The sequence below is a fragment of the Ornithorhynchus anatinus genome, chromosome 11 (genome assembly GCF_004115215.2).
Source record: "Ornithorhynchus anatinus isolate Pmale09 chromosome 11, mOrnAna1.pri.v4, whole genome shotgun sequence".
NCBI lineage: Eukaryota > Metazoa > Chordata > Mammalia > Monotremata > Ornithorhynchidae > Ornithorhynchus > Ornithorhynchus anatinus.
The window spans coordinates 22,633,849-22,659,004 of record NC_041738.1 but is presented as its reverse complement, the minus strand read 5'-3'; the positions used below and the strand labels follow the sequence as shown (position 1 = coordinate 22,659,004).

The 25,156-nt window shown below is 46.6% G+C and overlaps 1 protein-coding gene and 1 pseudogene across 1 annotated transcript in view; one reads left to right on the top strand and one right to left on the bottom strand.

The window, feature by feature from the left end:
- Positions 1-25,156, top strand: part of NTM (neurotrimin) — a 1,126,386-nt gene that overhangs the window by 73,097 nt on the left and 1,028,133 nt on the right. The window lies entirely within an intron of this gene.
- On the bottom strand, positions 8,758-8,876 carry LOC114815234 (annotated as a pseudogene).

Genomic DNA, 25,156 nt, shown 5'->3' with positions numbered 1-25,156 from the left:
TGATGCTTTAACCACCTGGACGGGCCAACTGACTTCCTCCTCTCCTCTCTGCCTGGCTGGATGGTGATTTCTCCGGAGAGGGATGCTGGTGAAGCTCATGCGTTTGATCCGGGGGCAAATTTTCCTTTCCCTTACCTATCACCTCCGACTGCTGCCACCTTTCCTTGCTGCCACTGCCCAGTGGGCTGATCCTGATGGCCACAGGCTTGTGAATGGCAACATCTTCCTCTCACCCCTCCACACACCCCCATCTCCTGCTGTTCCCCAGTTCTGTCAACAGAAAGGTGTGGAATGCTCAAGTATGGATACAAGGGTAGGAACTGGGTTGAAAATCAGAGTGACAAAACCTTGAATCCAAAGAGGTTTCAGAATGATGTTCTCATTTTAGGGAGACAGGTATTAGCATCTCCAATCAACAAATCAGTGGTACTTATTGAGGCTTACTGTGCGCAGAAGTGATGTACTAAACACTTGGAGGAACATGATAAAATTTGTAGACAAAATCCCTGCTGCCAAGGAGCTGACAATCTAGTGGATGAAACAGACAATGAAATGAATTAAAGATAGGGAAACTGACAGAGTGTAAAGATATGGACAGAAGTGATGTGGGGGCATGGGTGGGGTGACTGTCAAAGTGCTAAGGGTTATGAACACACATACATAAGTAATTCGGAAAGGAGGGAGAATCGGGTGGGGAGATAAGATGCTGGTCAGGGAAGGCTTCCTGAAGGAGATGTGATTTTAGTAGGGCTTTTAAGATGGGGAAAGTTGGTGGGTCTGACAAAAATGAAGGGGGAGATGATGACACTGAAATATAGAGAAGTGATGTGATTTACCTGGAGTCGCACAGCATACCAGTAACTGGCCTAGAACCAAGATTCAGCTCTCCTGACTCCTATTCATGCATGATTTTCACTTGTCCAAGCTGCCTCCCACATGTACTTGTTAGCCATAGAGCAAGAGGCAAAGATTGATCTGGCAGAAATTTCAGGGAACAGCACCACTTAATCCCTGCTCCTGAGGAGTGCTTCAAGACTAATAGATGGGTGATGGAATCAGATTACCTTAGATTGTAAGCCCCATGTCAGAAAGAAACTTTGAATGGCCTGATGATCTTGTATTTACAGTGCTTAGTAATAATAATAATAATAATAATGTTGGTATTTGTCAAGCGCTTACTATGTACAAAGCACTGTTCTAAGCGCTGGGGTAGACACAGGGGAATCAGGTTGTCCCACGTGGGGCTCACAGTCTTAATCCCCATTTTACAGATGAGGTAACTGAGGCACAGAGAAGTTAAGTGACTTGCCCACAGTCACACAGCTGACAAGTGGCAGAGCTGGGATTTGAACCCATGACTCTGAATCCAAAGCCCGGGCTCTTTCCACTGAGCCATGCTGCTTCTCTAGTACAGTGCTTGGCATATAGTAAGCACTTAGCAAATACCACAATTATTATTATAATCATTTTAATCATTATTATTACCTTCTAGGATCTTTAAAGTTTGTCGGAAGAGATGAGTTTAGATAATGCACCTTCAGTTAACCCGTCTTAATGAATTTTTACTTCCCTATTCAGGGGTATCAATGGGGAGAGATTGCCTTTTCCTTTTACTTGCCTCTTATAGTCAGGGGCAGCATTGAATTAATGATGGGTGGGAGCATCAGAGGACATAAGCTCTGGGACCCCAGTAATAGAGGACTCCTAATCAGCAGTGCCAGCTATCTATGGACAAGGGGCATCTTCCTCCATGGAGGCAAGTGGAGTGAGGAGTGAGCTTCCTCATTTCCACTGTATGTCCACCCCAAGATGACAGCAGAAGCTACCAGCTGGTAATCCCTCCCCTAGTTCTCCTAATTGCCCTTTTCTTACCTGGGATCCTTGGGAGGGGTCTGCACTGGCCTAAGTTATCACAGACCTGAGAACCCCAGAAGAGAATGATCTCAATCAACCAATCCTTATAAGGAATGCAGTGAGTGCATTCTCTGTGCAGACCACTTAATTTAGCACTTGGGAGAGTTCAGTAGAGTGAATAGAAATGCTCCCTGTCTTCGAAGAGTTTACAATATGTCCCCCTAGGAGTTTTGAGTCAGGGATAGAGTCCAGAGGTCTAAGATCCACTGCCCACTGGGGTCACCTTGGGCTAGACCTAAGCTGATTTGGTCTTTCACTGCCTCCCATTCAGAGGTCGGGAACTGAACAGGCAATGACATTTTGTCCTGCCCCAGGGCTATTTCTCTGCGAGGCTATTTGAAAGGTAGTTTCAGTATTTTATGAAGAGGCTTTCTCAGGGGCTTGAATTGTAACCTTCTTGAACGTCCGAGATGGGCATTGCAAATGGTACCGGTACCCTCTGGTGCTTTTCATAGGGACAAGATTAATGCTCAAGATGACCTTTCCTCTGGTTCTGTGCCAGCGCTTATATGCAGGCCATTGGAATGAGGAGCCATTTCTTCATCCTCCAATTTGGCCCAAATTTAGCCTGTCCTTCAGGGGTCCCTGCACCCCTGCTCTAATTTTGAACTCATTAAGAATCAATTTCTAATCCCTGAATTAGTACTGGTTCATCTCTTTTCTGAACGGAATCATCAATGGCTCTGGAGGCGGGTGGGGGGGGGCAGGGAAGGACGGGATAGAATAAATATAGTTTGTTTGCATTGGTATTCATTTCCATGTGGCATCCTGATTGCCTCCCATGTTTTGACATCACAATTATTATTCATACCCCCCCCACCCCATCATCCACCTGCACTTAGGTTCTTGCAAGCCCAAAGCTCATCAGGTTTGGTAATGAGACAGGTGGTGGTGGGGGAAGGGAAGAACACATGCTTTGTTACTAAATTATCATCAGCAGTTTGAAGAGCTGAAGGTGTTTTGGAGCAAAACTCAAAATAATGTGGTCTCTACTTATGGATGAGGGAGGACCCTGATCCTCATCAATGTGACAGGATATTTGGGGTCTTGTTCCAGTAGTTAATATCTCGGGGCCTTACATTCCCCAAAGCTGTTGTGAGACTCAAATAAGGTAATGAATGTAAAATTCTGTAAGCAGATAAAAGTGCTCACCCACCATTTCTGATCTGATCCCTGGCTTTGTTTGCTTTGTCTGTCCCGTATCTTGGGCAGTTATACTTCGCTCCCCATTCCAGCCAGTATTTGAAAACAGACACTGAAAGTTTGGCCATAAGTCAATATATCAATCATTTAGGGGCATTCACTGAGCAGCAGTATGGCCTCGTGGAAGGAGCACGGGTCTGGGAATCAGAGGACCTAGGTTCTAATCCCATCTCTGCCAAATGCCTGCTGTTTGACCTTGGGCAAGCCCCTTAACTTCTCCTTCATTCTATTGATCTCCCTCCTACTTAGACTGTCAGCTCCATGCAGGAGAGGGACTGTGTCCAATCTAATTCAGTTGTATCTAACCCAGCGTTTAGAACAGTTTTTGACACGTAGTAAGCACTCTTTAGACTGTAAACTTATTTTGGGCAGGGAATTTGTCAGATAATTCTAATGCATTGTACTCTCCCAAGAGCTTAGTACAGTGCTCTGCACATAGTAAGTGCTTAACGAATACCATTGATTGACTGACTGATTTTAGCAAATAGCATTCAAAAAAAAACCTGAAGCCCTATATTCAGCAATTGGGAGAGTGCTACAGAACTAAGACATGTTTCCTGCCCCTCAAGGAGCTTACCATCTAAAGAGGATCTAAAAATCTAACAGAACTAAAGATTTATTAGATTTTGTTTACTTCAGTAGTAGCTAAACTGTTCTCTACCAGCCTCTGTAAGAGTAATAATAGTAGTAGTAGAAGTTGTATTTATTAAGCGCCTTATACATACAAAGCACTGTACTAAGTCCTGGGGAAAAATGTCTACAGTGGACAGTCATTCTCATAGTTACCCATTGAATCAGAAGGATGTTAAAAGTCTCAGATGATGTGGGGGGAGTGGGAGGGTGGAGGATGAAGGCAGGTCAGTTGTTGTGTTCTAGAAACCAAAAATGAGAGTCTGGTTAGAGAGGAGTGAGGCCTGGGCCCTCTTCAATAGGGGCCATCTATAATCCATGGCCCTTTAGGGAGGGCCCCACACCCACTCAGATCCAGAGGCAGACCTTGGATGGGGCTGAGCATTGCCAAGGTGAGGTTCAGTGTTCAACTTTGGATGTCTGATAGGTCTTCCTTTCCATTTGGGAGCAAGAGGTGATTATCTCCTTGGGTGAAGCCCACAGCCAATAGAAAACAAGCAAACAAACAGTCAGTTCCTCATGTACACAATCCTGCCTTTGAGCTGAAGTTAGTACAAGGATTTTAGCACCAAATAGCATCCCGTGCAAACCCGGGGGATCCCGAGTCTTCAACTCTCATGGGTATTTCCTGCTCAGTTCAGCCCCTGGGGCTGTTTTTCCATAACAGGTAAAAGAGTGTAGTTTCTCTCCCTAAAGGAAAATCAAAAATCTATTCAAGATCCTCCAATGGTTTCTGGACAATCCAAGTCAAATTTCTTCTTTGTAACCTCGAGCCTCTGGTCTGGTGCTTTGAAAGAACTTGCTTCCGCCCTGTTACTTTGCAGAATCCACCAGCCAAGACGTCATTCAGCAGGCACTGTTTGAAGAAGCACGAGGCCCATTTGGAGTTGATCTGAGTCTTTCCATCTAGTGAAATAGGTGCTGTAGTCTCTCACCCATTGAGATGATACACACACACACAAGCACACATACACGCTGTCAAGGATGACACTACACATGATGAGGCCCACTCCTGGCATGTGAGAATAGCTTGAAAAGGTGTGGCGAAACTGACAATACATCCCCAGTCATGTGCCCTAGAAGGTGGGACTGATGTTTGGCCAGAGTGGCAATAGCTCTGGGGAGGGAAGAGGGCCCAGCAGGACCAGCTCCTCCCCAAAAAGGGCCCAAATTTTCCCAAGTTGGAATAATAACAATAATTCATTCATTCAATAGTATTTATTGAGTACTTACTATTCATTCATTCAATAGTATTTATTGAGCGCTTACTATGTGCAGAGCACTGTACTAAGCGCTTGGAATGAACAAGTCGGCAACAGATAGAGACAGTCCCTGCCTTTTGATGGGCTTACAGTCTAATCGGGGGAGACAGACAAGAACAATGGCAATAAATAGAGTCAAGGGGAAGAACATCTCGTAAAAACAATGGCAACTAAATAGAATCAAGGCGATGCACATTTCATTAACAAAATAAATAGGGTAATGAAAATATATACAGTTGAGCAGATGAGTACAGTGCTGAGGGGATGGGAAGGGAGAGGGGGAGGAGCAGAGGGAGATGGGGGGCAAAGAGGGTTAAACTGCGGAGAGGTGAAGGGGGGTGGTAGAGGGAGTAGAGGGAGAAGAGGAGCTCAGTCTGGGAAGGCCTCTTGGAGGAGGTGAGTTTGAAGTAGGGTTTTGAAGAGCGGAAGAGAATCAGTTTGGTGGAGGTGAGGAGGGAGGGCGTTCCAGGACCGCGGGAGGACGTGGCCCAGTGGTCAACGGCGGGATAGGCGAGACCGAGGGACGGTGAGGAGGTGGGTGGCAGCGGAGCGGAGCGTGTGGGGTGGGCGGTAGAAAGAGAGAAGGGAGGAGAGGTAGGAAGGGGCAAGGTGATGGAGAGCCTTGAAGCCTAGAGTGAGGAGTTTTTGTTTGGAGCGGAGGTCGATAGGCAACCACTGGAGTTGTTTAAGAAGGGGAGTGACATGCCCAGATCATTTCTGCAGGAAGATGAGCCGGGCAGCGGAGTGAAGAATAGACCGGAGCGGGGCGAGAGAGGAGGAAGGGAGGTCAGAGAGAAGGCTGACACAGTAGTCTAGCCGGGATATAAAGAGAGCCCGGAACAGTAAGGTAGCCGTTTGGGTGGAGAGGAAAGGGCGGATCTTGGTGATATTGTAAAGGTGAAACCGGCAGATCTCGGTAACAGATAGGATGTGTGGGGTGAACGAGAGAGATGAGTCAAGGATGACAGCGAGATTGCGGGCCTGAGAGACGGGAAGGATGGTCGTGCCATCCACGGTGATAGGGAAGTCTGGGAGAGAACCGGGTTTGGGAGGGCAAGATGAGGAGCTCAGTCTTGCTCATGTTGAGTTTTAGGTGGCGGGCCGACATCCAGGTGGAGACATCCTGGAGGCAGGAGGAGATGCGAGCCTGAAGGGAGGGGGAGAGGACAGGGGCAGAGATGTAGATGTGCATGTCATCTGCATAGAGATGGTAGTCAAAGCCGTGAGAACGAATGAGTTGACCAAGGGAGTGAGTGTAAATGGAGAACAGAAGAGGGCCAAGAACTGACCCTTGAGGAACTCCAACAGTTAAAGGATGGGAGGGGGAGGAGGCGCCAGCGAAGAAGACCGAGAATGACCGGCCAGAGAAGTAAGAGGAGAACCAAGAGAGGACGGAGTCCATGAAGCCAAGGTGAGATAAGGTATGGAGGAGGAGGGGATGGTCGACAGTGTCAAAGGCAGCAGAGAGGTCAAGGAGGATCAGAATGGAGTAGGAGCCATTGGATTTGGCAAGAAGGAGGTCACGGGTGACCTTAGAGAGAGCAGTCTCGGTAGACTGGAGGGGACGGAAGCCAGATTGGAGGGGCTCCAGGAGAGAATGGGAGTTAAGGAATTTTAAGCAGCGATTGTAGACGACTCGTTCTAGGATTTTGGAAAGGAAAGGTAGTAGGGAGATAGGGCAATAACTGGAGGGGAAGTGGGGCAAGAGCGGGTTTTTTTAGGATGGGGGAGACGTGGGCATGTTTGAAGGCAGAGGGGAAGGAGCCATTGGAGATTGAGTGGTTAAAAATAGAAGTTAAGGAAGGGAAGAGGGCAGGGGCGATGGTTTTTTTAATAAGGTGAGAGGGAATGGGGTCCGAGGCGCAGGTGGAGGGGGTGGCATTTGCGAGGAGGGAGGAGATCTCCTCTGAGGATACTGAAGGGAAGGATGGAAAAGTAGGGGAGAGGGTTGGTGGGGGGGAGGGGAGAGGCGGAGGGGTGACTTTGGGGAGCTCAGCAGAGCACTGTACTAAGCGCTTGGAATATACAATTTGGCAACAGATAGAGACAATCCCTGCCCATTGATGGGCTTTCAGTCTAATCGGGGGAAACAGCCAGACAAAAACAATAGCAATAAATAGAATCAAGGGGATGTACATTTTATTAACAAAATAAATAGGGTAATATTCATTCAATAGCATTTATTGAGCACTTAGTATGTGCAGAGCACTATACTAAGTGCTTGGAATGTACAAATTGGTAACAGATACAGTCCCTGCCCTTTGACGGGCTTACAGGCTATATAAATGAGCAGATGAGCACAGTGCTGAAGGGAGGGGAAGGGAGAGGGGGAGGAGCAGAGGGAAAGGGGGGAAAGGGGGCTTAGCAGATGGGAGGTGAAGGGGGGCAGAGAAGCAGCAGAGGGAGCAGAGGGAAAAGGGAAAGCTCAGTCTGGGAAGGCCTCTTGGAGGAAGTGAACTCTCAGTAGGGCTTTGAAGAGGGGAAGAGAGTCAGTTTGGCTGAGGTGAGGAGGGAGGGCATTCCAGGACAGCAGGAGGATGTGGGCCAGGGGTCGACATGGGATAGGCAAGAACGGGGGACGGTGAGGAGGTGGGCAGCAGAGGAGTGGAGCCTACAGGGTGGGCAGTAGAAAGAGAGAAGGGAGAAGAGGTAGGAGGGGGCAAGGTGATGGAGAGCTTTGAAGCGTAGAGTGAGAAGTTTTTGTTTCGTGCGGAAGTTGATAGGCAACCACTGGAGGTTTTTAAGAAGGGGAGTGACATTCCCAGAGCATTTCTGCAGGAAGATGAGCCGGGCAGCAGAATGAAGAATAGACAGGAGCCGGGAGAGACAGGAGGAAGGGAGATCAGAGAGAAGGCTGACACAATAATCCAGCTGGGATATTATGAGAGCCTGTACCTGTAAGATAGCCATTTGGGTGGAGAGAAAAAGGCGGATCTTGGCAATATTATAAAGGTGAGACTGGCAGGTCTTGGTGACGGATTAAATGTGTGGGGTGAATGAGAGTGCTGAATCAAGGATGACACCAAGGTTGCGGGCTTGAGAGATGGGAAGGATGGTTGTACCATCCACAGTGATAGGGAAGTCAGGAAGAGGACAGGGCTTGGGAGGGAAGATAAGGAGCTCACTTTTGGACACATGGAGTTTTAGGTGGTGGGCAGACATCCAGGTAGAGATGTCCTGGAGGCAGGAGGAGATATGAGCCTGAAGGGAGGGGGAGAGGATGAGGCAGAGATGTAGATTTGGGTGTCATCTGCCTAGAGATCATAGTTGAAGCCGTGGGAGCGAATGAGTTCACCAAGGGAGTGAGTGTAGATGGAGATCAGAAGAGGACCAGGAACTGACCCTTGAGGAACCCCTACAGTTAGAGGATGGGAGGGGCAGGAGGAGACCGAGAATAAACGGCCAGAAAGAAAAGAGGAGAACCAGGAGAGGATGGAGTCTGCGAAGCCAAGGTGAGATAAGGTGTAGAGGAGAAGGGGATGGTCTACAATGTCTAATTACCCTATTTGTTACGTGCTTACTATATACCAAGCCCTGTTCTAGACACTGGGGTAAATACAAGGTAATCAGGTTGTCCCTCGTGGGCTCACAGTCTTAATCTCCATTTTACAGATGAGGTAACTAAGGCACAGAGAATTAAGTGGCTTGCCCAAAGTCACGAAGCTGACAAGTGTGGAGTCAGATTAGAACTCACGTCCTCTGACTCCCAAGCCCATGCTCTTTCCACTAAGCCATGCTGTTTCCCTAAAGCCTACAACACCCGGTATTTCCAGGCAGTTCCCTACCGAAGTACTAACCAGGCCTGACCCTGCTTAGTTTCCAAGATCATACGAAATCAGATGCGTTCAGGGTGGTATGGTCATAGATGAAGGTCGTGTGTCTGGTGGGGGTAAGGAGAAAGAAGAGAAAGGGAGGTGGGGATTTTAGTTCAGAGATGTCTGCACCTTCAAGAGCTTCTAGACTAAGCCCACTGTGGGAAGGGAACATATCTATCAACTGTTATATTGTACTCTCCCAAAAGCTTAGTACATTGCTCTGCACAAAGTAAGCATTCAATAAATACCATCAGTTGACTGACTGATTGACTGCTTGAGCCAAAGTCCTGACTCAGGTTCTAACTCATCGCTCTGAATGGGATGTTTGTCTTTATCCCAAGTCTGCTCTTCTTCCCCAGACAGGGCCCCTCCAGTTCTCTTTCCCCTGTTCTTTTCCAATCTGAAGAACAAAAGCTTGGTAGCTCCCTGGTTCTGGGCCTGATCATGGAAGGGATTGCCCACTTTGCTCAGGCCTGCTCAAACCCTGCAGAACTGCCATAAGGTGAGGGACCCCCCTCCCTGCATCTGCTGCTAATGAGATCTAGCTATTGTCGAGGCTCATAGGGGCACCCCCTTGTCCAGCTCAATGTGGCAGCTGGCCAGGGAAGTGGTCACCATGGGCGGCTCTGTCACTTTCCTCCTGAAACTCTTGTTCTCTACTGGGATTTGGGGCTGGGGGACAGCCCTACCTTGAGCCTCTTCTTCTGGAGAGTGGGGATGTTGGGGCTGAAGGACAAGGGGAAAGGAATTATCTCATCATCTCTTGACTACGGCAACTGCCTCCTCTCTGACTTCCCTGCCTCCTGTTTCTTCCCACTACAGTTAATCAAACAATCAATCAATCAATCAATCACATTTATTGAGTACTTACTGAGTGCAGAGCATTGTATTAAGTGCTTGGGAGAGCAAACTATAACAATATAATAGACATATTCCCTGCCCACAGTGAGAATTACATTCTAGAGGGTGAGAAAGAAATTAATATAAATTATGGAAATGCATACAGATGATGTAGGGCTGAGGGAGGGGTGATAAAAGGGAGAGAATCCAAGTGTAAGGGTGGCACAGTCCATACTTTCACTCTGTTGCCCAGATCATTTTTTTAAAAAAAGTTCAATCCATTTCTCTGTACTCCTCAAGAACGATCAGTTGTTGCCCATCCACCTTCGTATCAACCTGTATTTCCTTAGAATCGGCTTTAAAGGACTCCATCAACTTGCCTTATTCTACCTTGCCTCAATGATCTCCTGAGCTCAGCTGGCACACTTTGCTTCTTTAGGCCCAGCTTTCTCACTGTGCCCCAATCTTTTCTATCTCACCACCGACCCTTTATTAAGATCACATCTCCTCCAAGAGAACTTCCCTAATTAAGCCCTTCTTTTCCCGCTCCCTCCCTCTTCTACGTCATCCATATACTTTGATCTGCACCTGTGGGGCACTTGTTACTCACCCCAACCTCAGGCCCACAGCGCCACAGCCCACAGCCACACAGGAGTTATATATGCATCTGTAAATTATTTGTTTATATTAGTATCTGCCTCTCCAGTCTAGACTAGGCTCATTTTGGTCAGGAAACATGTCTAATAACTTTGTTGTATTGTATTCTCCCAGGCTTAGTTATGTTCTCCACAGACTGTAAGTTTGTGAACGCTTATGATCTAAAGTATTTGTTAAGTGCTTACTACGTGCCAGGCACTGTATTAAGTGCTAGGATAGATAAAAACTAATCAAGATGGACACAGTCCATGTCCCACATACAGCTCACAGTCTTAATCCCCATTTTACAGATGAGGGAACTGAGGCCCAGAGAAGTGAAGTCACTTGCCCAAAGTCCATAACCATGAAAGAGAGGATACATTCTGCAAGGGGATAAATGCAAAATGAAAGGCAGAGACCCAGGACCAAGCCTTGAGAAGGACCCCTTAAGCCTTGACATATTTTAGGGAAGGGGAGGGAGTTTCAGACTATGGAATAGAGGTTGGAGATGGGAGAGTCACTGGTAAGGTAGTTGGGTGGGAGGGAGGTTTTGAGGGACAAAGAGCGAGCTGGGGAGTAGCCGATGAAGGGGGCTAATATGCAAGAAGGGGAAAGCTGGTGCAGGGCCAACGGCCAATGTTAAGTATTTTTGTTCACTGTAAAGAGAAATGGACACAGACCTTCTGGTCAATACAGTCTTTCTTGAAAATGGAGAGTCAGTGGCAAGAGGAAAGTCCACAGTAGAGGAGTTGACCTAGTGGAGAGAGCACAGGCCTGGGAGTCAGAGGATTTGGCTTCTAATCCCGGCTCTGCCATTTACCTGCTGACTTGGGTGAGTCACTTAACTTCTCTGTGCCTCAGTTTCCTCAACTGTAATAAGGTGATTTAATTCTGTTCTCCCTCCTAATTAGACTGTGAGCTCTATGTGAGACAGGTACTGTGTCTGGCAAATTAACTTGTAACTACCGAAATGCTTGGAAGAGTGCTTGGCATGTAATAAACACTTTACAAATACTATTAAAAAATACTTCTGGGTTCTGGTCATTCTGAATGTGCCAGGGTTGGCCGAGGGTCAAAGCAAAGCCAACCCCCACTCACTTACCTAGATTGAGCTTCAAGCCTTGGGCCCCTTCCCCAAGTCTACAGACTGTGGAATTATGAAGAGCTGGAGGGCTGCTGTAGCTCCATTAAAAGCTTCAGAAATGTCCAGGTTTTCTGCGCCTAATGGCCTGAGAAATAGAAAGTCCTTGCAAGGCGGCAGACTTGGCTTCCGACTCCCTGATGGCTTGCAGTACACGTCCTAGCACGCCCCCTCCCCCAGTCCCCTTGGTGGTTGCCAGACCCTCCTCTCTGCCTGTCACCATCAGGACCCCTGCAGCCTGAACCCACCATTTCCCCTAGCTTTGACCTTAGGGCTCCTACCTTCAGAAGCCTTTCCTACAAGGGGCTCAAGGCATGGGCCTGAGCAGAACAGGCTAGTGGAGAGGGCATGGGACTGAGATTTAGGAGTACTGGGTTCTAATTCCACGTGTCCCACCGGCAGGCCTGGTCACTTCTGTCAAGCTCTTTGGCCTCTCAGAGATTTCATTTCCATATCTATATAATGGGTCTAGATACCTGCTTTCCCTGGCATTTAGAGTGTGAGTACTTTGTAGGAAGCAGATGGTGGGGTGAGAAGCAGCATGGAAAAGTGGATAGAGCATGGTCCTGGGAGTCAGAAGGTCAGGATTCCTAATCCAGGCTCCATCACTTGTGTGCTCTGTGACCTTGGGCAAATCTCTTCACTTCTCTGTTCCTCAGTTACCTCATTTGTAAAATTGAGATTGAGACTGTGAGTCCCACTTGGGACAGGAACTCTATTTGTTTGTATCCAGCCCAGCACTTAGTACAGTGCCTGGCAAGTAATAAACACTTAACAAATACTGCAATTATTATAATTATTATTATGGCTTAGTGCAAAAAGCAGGATCCTTGGAGTCAGAGGATGTGGATTCAAATCTCTGCTCTGCCACTTGCCTGTTGTGTGAACTTGGGAAAAATCTATGAGCCCACTATAGGACAGTGACTATGTCTGACCTAATTGTCTTATATGTGGCTCAGTGGAAAGAGCCTGAGCTTGGGAGTCAGAGGTCATGGGTTCGAATTCCGGCTCTGCCACTTGTTAGCAGAGTGACTGTGGGCAAGTCACTTAACTTCTCTGTACCTCAGTTACCTCATCTGTAAAATGGGGATTAAGACTTTGAGCCTCACATGGGACAACCTGATTACCCTATATCTCCCCCAGCGCTTAGAACAGTGCTCTGCACATAGTAAGCGCTTAACAAATACCAACATTATTATTATTATATGTACCCCAGTGTTTGGCACATAGTAAGTGCTTAACAAATACACCAATTATTGTAATTATGATAGGGATAACATCTGATTTGATTGTCTTGAATCTACCCTGGTCCTTAGCATGGAGTAAGCCGTGATTACTTGGAAGAAAAATCAATATTTCCACAACATATTGGAAATAGTATGAAGAAGTGAACTTGAAATAAATGTCAATTTTCCTCTTAGAAGTCTAAGAGTGGCAAACTCAAAGATGGAGAAATGCACTTTGGTACTATACTGTTTTCTAGTCCCTGGTGCCACCACTCAGTCATTCTATCGTATTTATTGCGCATTTACTCTGTAGAGAACACCGTACTAAGGTTTGGAAGAGTACCCTTTAACAGAGTTAGTAGACAAGTTCCCTTCTCACGGTTAACTTACAGTTTGTACACTCACTACAGAAAGCTTTATCTCTTTGGTGGAAATGTTTGTCAACACACAGGTAATCCATTATGAGTCTTATTGGAACACATATCTTGCTACTACTGTACTCTCCTCCCAGTGCTAAGTAGAGCGTCTAATACTGATTAATAGATTCTGGGGACCTGTTTGGGTCCAAATGCGTTCTCAATATTGCCAAAATATGCCTTTTGCTCTCCAGCCAAACTCCTACCATATTGATCCAAGCATTTGTCATATCCCACCTTGACAACTGCATCTGCACCTTTACTGACTTCCCTGCCTCCTGACTCTCCCCACATAAAACCACACTTCACTCTGCTGCCAGGATCATTTTTTCAAAAAAGGTTCAGTTCATATCTCCCCAGTCTTCAAGGTGGTTGGCTGTCCACCACCACACTAAACAAAAAGTCCTTACCATTGGCTTTAAAGCACTCAATCATCTCACCTCATTCTTCCTCACCTCTCTTATCTCCTACTAGAACCCAGCCTATGCACTTTGCTCCTCTAGCACCAGCTTGTTCAAAGTGCCCTAGTCTCATCTATGTCACTGCCAACCCCTTTTCTACATTTTCCTTTTGGCCTGGAAGTCCTTCCCCTTCCATGTCTGCCAGACCAACATTCTCCCCATCTTCAAAGGCTTATTAAGGTCACTTCTCCTCCAAGAGGCCTTCCCTGATTAAACTCTCTATCCTTGGATCTGCACACTTTGGACATTTTGTATTCACCTCACCCTCAGCCCCACAACACCCCATGTACAAATTATTTATTGACATTAATGTCTGTCTCCCCCATCTAAACTATAAGCACAACTGTGGGCAGGAATGTGTCTACCAACTCTGATGTTTTATACTCTCCCAAGCTTAGTACAATGCTCTGCATAAAGTAAAAACTCAATAAACAATATTGATTGATAAGTTGAGGTGCAACTCCTAGGTGGCTGAATACTCCTCCTTTGCCTTGTGAAACTTTGGAAATCCATTGGACTAAGAGGAAGGGCAGCAAAGAGCCCTGATAAATGTCAAGTTGAAGCCCAATGGGGCTCAGTCAGTCAATGGCATTTATTGAGCATTTACTGTGTGCAGAGCACTGTACTAGGTGCTTGGGTAATCACAGTTTGACAGAGCTGACAACAGTAATCCCTGCTCACAAAGAGCTCACAGTCTACAGGGGGAGACAGACATTAAAATAGATTCAGGGAATGGGAAATACTATATGAATATTTACACAAAGGCTGTGGAACTGAGGATCAAAGTTGTAAAAGGTACATAGGCAAGTCAGGTCCCATGGATTTTTCCAACCTCTTTTCCACTATGGGCAGCAACCTCTCTGCTATCTATCAGCAACCTATCTTGGTGGGTGACAGAAGTAAGCTTCTGAATATAATTCTGAAACCCCATGGGATCTAATGAGTACATTGCCTGTGATAGACCTCCGTGTCATGTATAAACTTGGGATGGTATTTCCTGGGAGGCTGAATTGTGTCCTTGAATGTCTTGATGAATCAGGCACACAAGAGGCCCATTAAGAGAGACTGACTTTTCATAAGATTCTGACTTTGTTCTATCTTTGTACATGCAATTCCCAATGGACCATGGATTCCAGCAGGTGGGAGATGCTTTTCCCCAAAGAAATGAAACCTCTGGGAATGCAGAAGCAGAGACCCTGACCATCTCTCCCTGAACCATCAGACCCCAGAGAGAGGAGCTGTCCTCGGCAGAATATTTTCTGTGGATTTCCCCACTTTGACAGTCTCTGGAATCCATAGAGGAGGGAGCTGGAAATCCTCTTGGAAGCACAGTAAAACAAACACTTGGAATGGATAATCCCTCCACTTCCATTGAGAATCTCTTTTATGATGGCAATTAATAATAGTAAGCCCTGATACTTTTCATCTTGAGCGCCCTTCAGGGACATGAACTAAACGGGACTAACAAAACTGCCATAAAGAGGGTGGTGAGTTATAGCTCTCCCCAGTTGCAGGCAGGTCTATCTCCCTTTAAAGGCCCTTAAGATTTTGAGTTATTTGGCTCAGCAGAGGAATCATAGCATGGCCTAAGGGAATGATCGTGGGACTAGGAGTCAAGAGAGACATTCACATACTTTTTTGTATCTCAATTTCCCTATCTTGAAATGGGAGGAGTTTTTACCTGCTTCCCTCTACCTCTTAGACTGGGAGCCCCAGGTGGGACAAGGCCTGAGTCTGATAAAGACGGGCTTGTAATTACCCCAAGTCAGTATTCTAAATGAAAACTTCTGTACCCTTTCTTGGGTTCAACCATCCCTGCCTACCGAGAAAGGATAAGGGGGTGTTGAGAGTGAGGGTCTCCGGAAGCCTCAGGGACCAGCCCCAGAAGGGGGAAGATCACAGAGGAGTTTCATTACTTGGCCACCTCCTCTTTCCCTTTTGCCACTTTTCAGAAAGATATCTACCAGGCCTCTCCCCCTACCCCTGCAGAGGAAAGAATCAGTGCTCCCCCTTCCCCACTGCAGAGCAGGAAATCAGTTCTCAGGAAAGCAGCCCCAGGCAGAGACACAGGATGTAGATCAGACCTGAACCTAAAGCAGGAGGGTCACTAGTTCATTCTCCCATCAGATAAACTTTGGTCCTGAGACTTCAGGACCACCAAGTTGCAAGGGAGAATTGATAGCAACGCTAGTGGTTTGCCACTTGAATGCTCATCCCTGTCAATCACATTCTTCCTTGGGCGTGGTGTGTAGCAAAGGAGAAGGTGGGAGGGGGCAGCCTGTTGCTGAGGGCATGGGCAATCTTTACACGCATTAGCCAACTGAAGGAGCAGGTATAATACTAGTCACAGTAAAAGTAGTATTTGGAGAGTGTCCACCTGATGTAGTATGCTGAATTAGGTGCTTGGGAAGTGCAGAGAAAACAAACAAGCTCTACAAGGAGCTCTCACTCCAATGGAGAAGCCAAAGATATAAAATCGTTACAACTACCATGGTCAAAAGAACTGAATAAGCATAAATCATAAGTGTGGAGAATAAATATGACTACATTCAGGCATAAGGATGTTGGTGGGATTATACACTTTAGGGGACAGGGAACTGGAAGTCTTGCTCGTCCCAGGACTATTCATTCATTCATTCAATAGTATTTATTGAGCACTTACTATGTGCAGAGCACTGTCCTAAGCGCTTGGAATGTACAAATCGGCAACAAATAGAGACAGTCACTGCCCTTTGATGGGCTTACAGTCTAATCGGGGGAGACAGGCAGACATGAACAATCACAATAAATAGAGTCAAGGGGAAGAACATCTCATAAAAACAATGGCAAATAAATAGAATCAGGGTGATGTACATCTCATTAAACAAAATAAATAGGGTGATGAAGATATATACAGTTGAGTGGACGAGTACAGTGCTGAGGGCATGGGATGGGAGAGGGGGAGGAGGAGAGGGAAAGGGGGGAGAAGAGGGTTTAGCTGCGGAGCAGAGGGAAAAAGGGGGGAGCTTAGACTGGGAAGGCCTCTTGGAGGAGGTGAGCTTTAAGTAGGGATTTGAAGAGGGGAAGAGAATTAGATTGTCGGAGGTGAGGAGGGAGGGCATTCCAGGACCATGGGAAGATGTGGCCCAGGGCTCGACAGTGGGATAGGTGAGACCGAGGGACGGTGAGGAGATGGGCAGCAGAGGAGCAGAGTGTGCAGGGCGGGCAGTAGAAAGAGAGAAGGGAGGAGAGGTAGGAAGGGGCAAGGTGATGGAGAGCCTTGAAGCCTAGAGTGAGAAGTTTTTGTTTTGAGCAGAGGTAGATAGGCAACCACTGAAGGTGTTTAAGAAGGGAAGTGACATGCCCAGAACATTTCTGCCGGAAGACGAGCAGGGCAGCGGAGTGAAGAATAGACTGGAGCGGAGCAAGAGAGGAGGAAGAGAGATCAGAGAGAAGGCTGACACAGCAGTCTAGCTGGGATATAACAAGAGCCCGTAGCAGTAAGGTAGCCATTTGGGTGGAGAGGAAAGGGCGGATCTTGGCGATATTGTAAAGGTGAAACCGGCAGGTCTCGGTAATGGATAGGATGTGTGGGGTGAACAAGAGAGACGAGTCAAAGATGACACCGAGGTTGTGGGCCTGAGAAACGGGAAGGATGGTCGTACCATCCATGGTGATACGGAAATCTGGGAGAGGACCGGGCTTGGGAGGGAAGATGAGGAGCTCAGTTTTGGTCATGTTGAGTTTTAGGTGGCAGGCAGACATCCAGGTGGAGACGTCCTGGAGGCAGGAGGAGATGTGAGCCTGAAGGGAGGGGGAAAGGACGGGGCGGAGATGTAGATCTGCATGTCATCTGCATAGAAATGGTAGTCAAAGCCATAAGAGCGAATGAGTTCACCAAGGGAGTGAGTGTAAATGGAGAACAGAAGAGGGTCAAGAACTGACCCTTGAGGAACTCCAACAGTTAAAGGATGGGAGGGGGAGGAGGCGCCAGTGAAGGAGACCGAGAATGACCGGCCAGAGAAGTAAGAGGAGAACCGGGAGAGGACGGAGTCCGTGAAGCCAAGGTGATAAAAGTGTGGAGGAAGAGGGGATGGTCGACAGTGTCAAAGGCAGCTGAGCCGTCAAGGAGGATTAGAATGGAGTAGGAGCCATTGGATTTGACAAGAAGGAGGTCATGGGTGAGCTTAGAGAGAGCAGTCTCAGTAGAGTGGAGGGGATGGAAGCCAAATTGGAGGGAGTCCAGGAGAGAATGCGAGTTAAGGAATTTTAAGCAGCGAGTGTAGACGACTCGTTCTAGGATTTTGGAAAGGAAGAACTAGAACCCAGGCATCCTGACATCCACAACAGTGCTCATTCCCCTAGTTGCCTAGGCATATCAGCCAGTGTATCTGGGTGTAAGTGAGAGTAATTGATGGATGGCTATGACCTGCGAAAGTAGAGGAGGAGCATGACCTAGTGGACAGTATAAGGGTTTGGGAGTCAGCAGAACCTGGGTTCTAAACCCAGCTCTGCAACTGTTCGCTGTGGGACCTTGGGTAAGTCACTTCACTTCTCTGTGCCTCAGTTACCGTCTCAATCAGATAATCAATGGTATTTATTGAGCACTTCAGAGAGTACACTATAAGAGAGTTGGTAGACTTGTTCCCTGCCAATAACAAGCTTACAGTATAGAGGGGGAGACTGACATTAATATATCTAAATCGATTATGGATAGGTACATAATTTCTGTGGGGCTGAAGCAGGCAGGGGTGAATAAAGGATGCAAATACAAGTCCAAAGGTGACGCAGAAGGGAGTGGGAGAAAAGGAAATACTGGCTTAGTCAGGGAAGGCCTCTTGGAGGAGATGTGTTTTTAGTCATTTAGTCAGTCATGTTTACTGAGCACTTACTATGTGCAAAGCACTGTACTAAGTGCTTGGGAGAGTACAATATAACAGTATAACAGACACATTCCCTGCCCATAATGAATTGTGAAGGTGGGGAGAGTGATGGTCTGTCAGATATGGGAAGGAAGGGTGTTCCAAGGCAGAAGCAGGATGTAGGCAAGAGGTCAACAATGAGATAGACGAGACTGTGGTAAAACCTTGGGTATTTCTGTTTTTTATGATATTTATTAAGAGCTTACTATTTCCAGGCACTGTACTAAGCTAGATACAAGCAAAGGTATATCAAGAAGGTTGACATTCAAAGAGTGAAGTATGTGGGCTGGATTGTTGTAGGAAATCAGGAAGGTAAGGTAAGGTAAGAAGAGGCAAGGTGATTGAGTGCTTTAAAGATGATGGTAAGGAGTTTCTGTTTGATGCAGCCTTGGATGGACAACCACTGGAGGTTCTTGAGGAGTGGGGAAACGTGGACTGAAGATTTTTGTAGAAAAACTATCAAGGCAGCAGAGTGAAGTATTTCATAAGCCCTGTATGTATGCCAAGTACTGTACTAAAGTCTGGGATAGATATAAGACATTCAGGTCAGGCACAGCCCCTATCCCAAGTTGGGGTCATAGTCTAGGTAGGAGGGACAACTGTGAGCCCGTTTTTGGGCAGGAATTTTCTCTATCTGTTGCCAAATTGTACATTCCAAGCACTTAGTACAGTGCTCTGCACATAGTAAGCGGTCGATAGATATGACTGAACAGGTATTGAATCCCCATTTTAAGAAGGTAAGTGACTTCCCAAGGTTGCACAGTAGAATAATTGGCAGAGTATCCAGCAACAACATTACTAAATCTGATGGAGGGTTTTTGATGGGAGGGAGGGACAAGAGCAGAGCTGGGGAAAAATATGTCTAGCCAAAGAAGACTTGCAAAGCAGTTGCAATGAGTCTGTCTAGCTGTTTCAGAAGACCCATTTGAGGTTAAGGAGAGTAGATTTCTTGGTGAGGTCAAACTGGTAAGTAGAGGACATTGAGGGTGGGGGATAAGCCATCCAGGGTTTGGTTTTCATCTCCTAAAGAGACTTTGGGCACAAAGAAAAGGATCCTCATGCTTTCTGTACAGTTTTGGACAACACCTCTCTGAGCCTCTGTTTGCCCAGTTAGAATTGGGGATTTAATGCTTTCCTGATGCCTCTACTCCAAGATGGTTTTTGAGGAATCCTGGGTTCTCCTGAGACTCCCTTTGATCTCCCTAAAAGAAAGCTGCTGTAAAATGGAAGGGGCGTCTTAATCACCATTTCCAATAGTGGTAACTCTGAAAATGAGGCCTTCCCTCCTCCAGCGGGACCTTGCAGTGTGCAAAGAGGAGACTGGATTCACATCATGGTAGAAGAATAATCTGATTAATGATTCCGTGGGTCTGGGCCTGGTGATTCTTTTTGCTTCCCTAATGGGACTGCAGTCTCAGCGGATGCTTCTGAAGTTGGTGAGGCATCTGAGCAGCCAGAAATGTCCTAACAAACAAGGTCTGTGTGGTCTAGGCAAGGAATCTGGAGTCTGGTGCCCCAGCCCTGGCTCCACTACTAATTTACTGTGGTGTGATCTTGAACTGGCTATTTAACCTCTCAAGGTCTTCATTGCTCCATCTGTGAAACAGAGTTAATGGTCACTGCACCTCTATCGTAAACAGATGGAGGGAGGACCTAATAAGGAATGAGAAGAGATAGGCTTTGAGGTACAAAGAAAAGATCCAAGGTAATAATAATGATAATAATAATAATAATGGATTTTGTTAAGAGCTCATGTGTCAAGAATTGTACTAAGTGATGGGGTAGATATAAGATAATCTGGTCCCACATGAGGCTCACAGTCTAAGTAGGAGGGAGAACAGGTTTGAATTCCCATTTTACAAATGAGGGAACTGAGGCACAGAGAAGTTAAATGTCACCCAAGGTCACCCAGCAGCTACGGGGTGCAGGAGGGATTAGAACCCAGGTCCTCTGACTCCCAGACCCATGCTCTATGCACTAGACCATGCTGCTTCTCACTCTTATCATCCTTGAGTTTCAACATTCTGGTCCTCATCAATTTGAAATTGGAACTCTGGACCTCATCGATAGGCACCGTTCTCCAGGATCTGACAACTAACGAGTGCACTCAGAGCTCAGTTGGAAAGAGATCAATATGACACCCCCTTCCTGTGGGTTCTGTCTGCAGTCATGGCACAAAGCTGTACCCATTCTGTAGTGGCGTGGAGGAAGAGGCTCTGGAGCTAAGAGTCAGGGACTGGGGAATGGGACAGTGGAGCAGTGGAGGCATCATCGTCTTCCAAGACAGCACAAGGTTGCAGCAACTATAAATTTTAGGAAGGTGTCTCCAAGGGCTGTGTAAACATGTGCATGAGTGGGAGTGTATCTGTACGTGTGTGTGTCTGTGTGTGTGTGTGTGTGTGTGTGCTCACATGTGATGGAGAAGGGAGAAGGGAGATGGGAGAAGGGATTCTGGGAATTGGAAATTAACGATATCTGCAGTGAGAAATCCACATTCTGATTGGGTATTAAGCTGGGCCCCCAGAGAGAGACAAGAAATCACCCGTGAACAGATCCTGAGTTTGGCATAATTTAAATCATTTTAAATAAAACTGTCAGAGTTAAGATTTGGAAATGAGCCTCCAGCTATATATCTGTGTGTGTATAAGTATGTGTGTGTGTGTGTGTGTGTGTGTGTGTATGCATGTAGATATAGCTATATATCTATCTATCTATATATAGATAGATAAATCTATATACACGTATCTGTATATATCTATATATTTCTATGTATATATAGGTAGATATATAGATAACTACACAGCTATATATATACTGGGGGGGGGGTTTCTAAAGAGAAAGGGAAGGGTTTCACAAATCTTTAATATTTTTAATCAGCTTATCCACAAGAAACTGGAAGCACCAGTGCAGATTACTGATTTGGAGGGGCACTGTTGGATACAAGCATGGTCCAATTCTGGGGCTCAGCAAGACTGAACAGACTCTGTTTGGCCGTGTCCATGCCAGAGGAAGCATCAGGTGCTCTGGCAGACGGACTCGGTAATCAATAGGAAATGTACCAAGGTAATGCTGCAGCTGCAGATGAACTCTCAAACACCAGGGGTTGCAGCCACAGAGTAGGCAGGGAGCCCGGGACCATCTTTAACTCCAGGTAGAGAACTGGCCTGTGGCCCTGGAGGTAATTGTTTCCTGACTGGGATCTGGAAAGCACTGGCCAGGTGATGTTCAAGTAGCTATTTCAGACCTGGAGGGAAACCAGCCTGGTTCCAGGAAATACTTGTGGGCCCAGGGAGGTGCCAGTTGAACCCTATCTGAGCCAGAGAAACTCCACCAATGGAATCTTGCAGGGCAGATGGAGAAGAGAGGGACAATACATGTTGCCAGTCCTTGAGATAAGTAGGGGAATGGAAGAAGCGGTGACTTTGCTACTAGGTTCCACTGTGGGACAGCTGTGGCCAGAAGGAGGAGAAGCTGTTTTATCATTGCAGTGGTCCTGCCTCGGTATTTCCTTAGTTCCCTTGCTCCCTCAGCCCAAACCCTGCCACTATGCTGGGGAAGAGCTGGCCCTCAGACTTATTTCCCTTGACCCTGCTTTTCTAGAGATTGGTTCCCTCCAAGCCAAGGAGAAGAATGACATTGAAGTAGTGGTACAGTGATCTGGTGGGATGACAAACCCCAAATCCGTGGTCTAGTATAATGCCATAGCAGCAGACTGCTGGAGACCGCTAGAGGCAGGCAGCAATCAGGAGAAGAGTTACTTTCCATGAGTGGATACTTTGGCTCCAAAGCAAGCACACCAGCATGAAAAAGAGCAATATTTACAGGCACCTAGTGGGGAAGTGGATTGTTGGGTGCTTACAGGTCTTTTCAGGTACATCTAATTGTGAGAATAGGCTCTACCCATTATTGGTGACATCTTCAACCAGGACAAATACACATACACACACAAACATAAGCTTGCACAGGCAGGGGTTTGCGGTCCATGAATATTAAGTAAATACTTTCTTGTTGACTGGTGGATTGTTGATTGGAAGAAGGATTGGCACAGGCAAAGTCTAGAGCCTTAGGTGTGATGTGTCCCTGTGTGTCAACGTTTTCTAGACACAGGAAAGTGTACTGGCTAGAAATGAGAGTGACCACAGTCAATCTGCCTTTTAAATCAAATCTTTGGTCAAGATTTGAACCTATGGTTTTGGAAATCCCAGATACTCCTGCTCTGCTCTGTTTTCTTCTGGATGAATGGAGGATGAGTGAGAGGAAAGAGCTTAACTTGAAGCAGGAGGAATTTATGTAGGGCCTTCTAAGTACAGAGTACTGGACTAAGGAACTGGGTGAGTCATTAAGGAGTGCAAGCCTGTCCATATTAAGTTTAGGATTCCAGAAGGTCACCTCATGGGGTGGTACCAAAGGTAGGAGGAAATATGGGATGGTAGAGCAGGTTAAGGGGGAGGATTGGAGGGGAGATTTGGGAGTCATCCGCATAATGGCAGTAGCTGAAACAACATGAGTTGATGAGTGCTCCAGGATAGTATGCAGAAAGTGAGAAGAGCAAAGGAGCCAGAGCTGTTCCAACTGGAAACAGGAGACATGGAAGTGTGTGGAATCCTGCTCCCTGAAGATGACTCATCTGGAAACTCACCTCCCTGAGATGGTAAGGCACAGTCAGAGAGGAGACACAATGGACGGTTGCAAAATGCAGATCTCTTGTCACTTGTACTATTCACTGAGCACTTACCGGACACTGAACACTGTTCTAAGCACTGGGCTGGATTTGGAATGAATAATTCAGACCGGTTCCCATTTAGGTGGGGGAGGAAAGATGTTTAGGAAAAGGAAATCGATAGATACATAGATATAGTTGGACAGATATATAGATGGATTGGTGGATGAACAGTCCTTGGAGATAGCTGTCTGGTGCTGGCCCTCAGCTCCTAAAGGAGATAGCAGGAGAGTCTGAGATCCTGAAGGCATGGTCAAGGGGTCAGGGAGGGCCCTCAGGGCAGGTTGCTACTGTGCCAGGATGCCACCTTGTCCTGAGCCTCCCTCAGTAAGCCAGGGGCAGAGATGATCACAACTGGTGGGGAGAAGACCTATGCAGGGGTTGAACAAGCTCCATTCAGATGGCTTGTCTAGAAAGAGCCCGGGCTTTGGAGTCAGAGGTCATGAGTTCGAATCCCAGCTCTGCCACTTGGCAGCTGTGTGACTGTGGGCAATTCACTTCACTTCTCTGGGCCTCAGTTCCCTCATCTGTAAAATGGGGATGAAGACTGTGAGCCCCACGTGGGACAACCTGATTCCCCTTTGTCTACCCCAGCGCTTAGAACATAGTATGTGCTCTGCACATAGTAAGCGCTTAACAAATACCAACATTATTATTAACAACCTTGCTGTTGAGCAAGGCAGTGGATGGACAAGCTGCAGGCTCCTATGGACCTCATTGTATCCCTCAGCCAGGAGTGATCAGATGCAGAGACCCTGGCCTTGAAAAGTTTCCTGCTATGGAAGCAATTTTTTTCCCCGTCTCAGAAATCATCATTGCAGATCTATATTCCAGAGAGGCTCATCTACCTAGATGACCCATTCCCTTAGTTGGTTCCAATCTGCACAGAGAAGGGAAAGGGAAAAAAGACCTAGGGGTCCAGAATTAGAAATTAAAACTGCTCTGCTACAGGTGGAGTTCAGGTGGTACATAAGTCAACAATCTGTACTGAGCATAGACTTGGAATTCCTGCCCTGAAGTGGTAGACTAATACTGATGAACCTACAATAGACACCCCAGGAATGTTTCATGGAATTTTGATTTTTTAAATGGTATTTGTTAAGCACTTACTATGTGCCAGGCTTTGTACTAAGCACTGGAGTAGGTACAAGATAATCAGGTGGGACACAGTCCATTCTTAATCCCTACTTTGCAGATGAGGTAACTGAGGCACAAATAAGTTAATTGACTTGCCCAAGGTCACACAACAAACAAGTGGCAAGCCTGGGCTCCCTCCACAAGGCCACGCTGATGTCTGTCACAACACACCAGACACTTCAACCAAAACCAATTATTATTTCTGTAGCATATTCTTGTCTTCAGCACATGTGCAACTGAGTTTGTATTTGTATAATTATTTGTCACCTTTACTCAGCGATCTATTTAGCAATTTCATTCTACTCTATTTCCACTTACTTCCTGCTATATCTGGGGGACTAGAGGAAATTCCAAGCCTGAGCAAGAATGTGGGCAAGGGGTTGGTGCTATGGTAGATGATGCCAAGGTTCGGTGTTGGAGGAAAGGAGTGTTTGGGTTGGTAGGAGATCAGCGAGGTCAGGTATGAGGGAGAGAAATGATAGAGTACCTTAAAGCCAATAGTAAGGGGCTTCTGTTTGATGAGGAGTTGAATGGTGAAAATTTTTTTCAGAAAAATGATCTGGGCAGGAGCATGAAGTATGGATTGGACTCAGGAAAGACAGGAGGCAGGGAGGTCAGCAAGGAGACTGATGTTACTACAAGGTGGGAAATGAGCTCTTGGCTCAGCATGACAGCAGTTTGGATAGAGAGGAAAGGATGCATTCTAGGGATGTTGCGTAGGTAGAACCAGCAGGATTTCATGACAGATTGAATGCATGGATTGAATGAGAGGGATAAATCAAGTTTATGGACTTGGTAAATAGGGAGAATGGTGGTGCTGTCTACAGTGATAGGAAAGTCAGCGGGAGGAGATG